The sequence below is a fragment of the Mastomys coucha genome, unplaced genomic scaffold (genome assembly GCF_008632895.1).
Source record: "Mastomys coucha isolate ucsf_1 unplaced genomic scaffold, UCSF_Mcou_1 pScaffold15, whole genome shotgun sequence".
Lineage (NCBI taxonomy): Eukaryota > Metazoa > Chordata > Mammalia > Rodentia > Muridae > Mastomys > Mastomys coucha.
In genome coordinates, this window is record NW_022196897.1 from 82,126,226 (window position 1) to 82,130,111 (window position 3,886).

Sequence of the window (3,886 nt, forward strand, 5' to 3'; positions counted from 1 at the left end):
TTATTACACACCTTTGCATTGTTAACCCGTTCACATCAGTTTCAGTGGAGAATTTCAAAATGAAACATCTCAGCTACTATTACCAGTACATAAAATTCTATATCAGAAAACCAAGAAAACAGCATATATTTATTAAGAAATTTTGTATAAGGCAGTTCAGGAAGCAAATGTGTGTGCATCTCAACTTAGCATCTAAGTATGGGGTATTTAAGGAACATATGATAGTGTGCAAAAAATACTTGCTGTAGTTTCATTTGAACAAATGTTTTCCAGTGTTTTGTGTTACATATGCTTGTCTTGCAGTGTGATACTATTAAGAGATTGTAATAGTAAAACCATTAAGAGGTGGGCCCTGGTGGGAGATCTTTAGATCATTGGTTGAACATTCTGGAAAGCAGAGTTGGACCACTTCCTTGTTTTCTTGCTCTTCATCCTCTCCCTCTGTTTTTCCCACCTCCATTTTACTCTCCTACAACAAAGTAACAATTGCATAGAAGTCTAACTTAGAGAAGCAATGGGGTTTTGTGGTTACTGATAGGAATATTAATGAGGGGATACTTAGCAAAAAACAAGGATAACTCCAGAGCAGGTCCATCACAGAAAAGTCTTTCCCTAATGACACTGGCGATAATTGACTGAATCTTCAGCCCCAGAACTCTCTGCATAGCTCTTAAACATCTTTGGAGTCTAAGAATGTCTCCTCTCCAGCTGCCTACTCAGCCTCCTCCCCTTGCTGCTCTTTACCTTTTTATACTCCTGTGGAGAGGTCCCCGGAAAATCTTTCACATTTCTTTTTTTCTAAACATGGTGAACTTTTACTTACCTCCTGTGTCTCTGCCTCTTCCTAGAAGTAATGTTTCAATTCAGAAGAAACTAGCACACAACACAGACAGGCACATTCAAAGTACTTGCTGACTATTAGGATGGGACCAAAGGTCTATCTCTGTTATGAAAGGATCTCTTTTTGTCTGTTTGTTTTGTCTTTTTACTTAGAGCAAGGTCTCCATGTATATATCTCAAATTGTCCCTGAGCTCTTTATATCACAATGGTGACCTACAATTTGTTTTTTGTTTTGTTATCGTTTTTGTTTTTATTTTCATTTTATTTTTTTACATTTAAAACAAAATATGAACATATTTATTAGGATGCTCAATAATGAACATGTTATTTCTTTCTTCATGTGAGGGAAAATATACCTGACCCATGCTGTGGGAGGACCAGGATAAGGGCTCCCAACAGGGCATCAAACGGCTCCCAACAAGAAATCCCCATTTACCAAGGAGAGGATGTTTCTTGCTAACATTGTCTCTGCTATAAGTTCCAGCCAAACAGTCACTATTTCCACAGAATCCTTTTGAGCTGTCGCTGCCTCAGATACTGGGGAATATAAGGTTACATACATGAAAAACACAGGACATTAATAAGTGGCACCAGAACATAGGTCCAACATTATCAAATTTCTTCAAATGATAAGGGAGGGGAGGGACTGCTACCTCGTTCTCCAGTGACTGTAACATTTATGGAGATCTTATATCAAAGGCACAAGGGACCAGTGCTACTGTCATCCTACCCTGCCCAGTGGAATAAGTTTGCAGATGAAAGTACACATTGTCCCTGGCTTAAGTTTCTCCTGGTTCTTCCTGTTGTTAAAGGGTGACATTCTGCTTTTCACCTGTCTTAGCTATCATTACATTTTTTTTTAAAAACTAGAAGAGAATGAGGAGATGGTGGAAAACAACTCCATTAAGACAAAAATAAAAATACAAAACCGAGATGTAGTACAATATAATAGAAACTGGCTGGAAATAGTACATGCTAACAGACAGTATGATACGTAAACAGGGTGGGAGTAGACAGGAAGGGGCAGGGGCCACAGCCTACACCAAGAGCCTTTCAATAGACTGCTGAATGGACTGGATCTGCTGCTTTAGTTGAGAGCCTTCTTTGATGGTAACAGAACAGAACAGGCGATGACTGGCCTGGAGATGCCACAGGTCCGTCCTAAAGCCTGCTTGGAGCGCACAAATACGTAGGGGACATTCTTGTCTTCACACAGCAGAGGGAGGTGCAGGATGATTTCCAAGGGCTCAGCGTCTGCTGCCATCACAATGAACTCAGAGATGCCTCTGTTGAGGGTTTTGATGGCTTCAGTGGCTCCTTTCCAAAGCTGCTTGTAGTTACACGACTGCTGAACAAGGTTCAGCAGCTTCTCGGTGAGGTGGGCATCTGCGAGGGGATAGGCCTTCGGATTCACATCAGCCTCCATCTTGGCTGCGGTGCTCTGGCCTCGCCGCAGCCCGCTTCAGACAGACTGCCAATTTGTTTCATTCTGTCTTCAGTTACAAAATTCCTGGATTAAAGGCTCTTGCTTTTATGCTAGGCTCCGTGGTCACTCTGAAAGGCTACCTTAGGTCTAAAGTTCCAAGAGTTTGTGGATACATTTTTGGAGTCACTTTGCTCTTCAGCTTCTTCCTCTGGTCAATCTTGTCCCCCCCCCCCCTGCCCCCATCAATCCTCAGGAGACTCTCTTGTTGAGTACTCCTGATATACACTTATGTTTCAGTTTATCTTGGGAAATCACAGCCTAGGCCATGGAATAAAAATATGTTGTTCTGGTGATTAACCAAAGACAGCAAAGATTGTTCTGCAGAGCTGGAGATGTGATGAGGAGATAAAGAGACTGTGCTCTTACATGCCGATGTGTAGAGAAGTGGTCTTTTACACCTGGACCCCAAACTTAATGCTCGACCAATGGCACAATGGCCAATTTATCTAAGAGGTATATGTCTGTGGCATAGGTAAGTCTGCCCCAAATGCTGCTGCCTCACAAGAAGTAGGACCAGTGATTTTATTGGTCCTTTAATTTTTCATCATGTTATGCAATGTATAATAAGGAAATGTGTGGTCGTCCGAGTCTGAATGCCACTGTCAGTAATAGAAACGCCTTCTGGGGAAATAAGATCGGTGCCATGACTAGAATATAGAAGCAAACCTGAAATAGTTTCATTTCTATTTCAGAATTGCTTTTAAATAGGAGACAAAGACAAGGGGAGAGGGAGAGAGAGAGAGAGAGAGAGAGAGAAAGAGAGAGACCAGTATGGGAAGGAAAGAGAAGAAAGAAGGTAAAAGTGTTAGCAAAATCATTTTTGAAGAAAGTCACTCCATTGAGGGACATGAGTGAAAAATACAGTCATGGGTTTTTCTCTCACCTGCTGCACAGGAAGCACAACTTTCTGGTTGATGTGTAAGTACTGTTCCCATAATCTTGCCATGTTATCTTGTACAGTATCTTTTCAGATATTTTTGCAACAGTGAAGCCAGCTATTGCTTGAGCAAAAATAAATGCAAATATGCAAAAGACAAAGGAAAAAAAGACATGCTACTAAGGAAGCATATCCATGACATAGCCATTTCCTCCTACCAACAATTATAGACTAATAAAACAAAATAAACAAAAAGTGTGTGTGTGTGTGTGTGTGTGTGTGTGTGTGTGTGTGTGTGTAGGAGCCACAGCTTATCTAGGACAATAGACTGAAAAGATTTAGTGCAACTCATGTTATTTTGTTTGTTTTGTTTTGTTTTGTTTGAGATTGTTTGTTTGTTTGGTTGGTTGGTTTTTGTTTTTGTTTTACCTTGATATTTTTCCTCAAATTGCTGACAAAAAGAATCTTTCAAACCTGAAGCATGAGGGTAAATATGAGAGAGAAGACATCTGAGAAATGATATCCTAAATATCAACTTGTAAAGATCTTGGACTCATTATGAACCATCATGTTAAAGATAGAACCCCAAGTAGTACAGAGAAAGGGTTGAAAGCAAAGCCCATATTTTACTTATAGCTGCAGGCAATTGATAGGACTAATTGCTTAAACTAAGCTCTATTGA

General features: G+C 40.3%; 1 pseudogene; it reads right to left on the minus strand.

Moving 5' to 3' along the window:
* Positions 1 to 1,772: 1,772 nt before the first annotated feature.
* Positions 1,773 to 2,267, minus strand: LOC116091740 (annotated as a pseudogene).
* Positions 2,268 to 3,886: the final 1,619 nt, after the last annotated feature.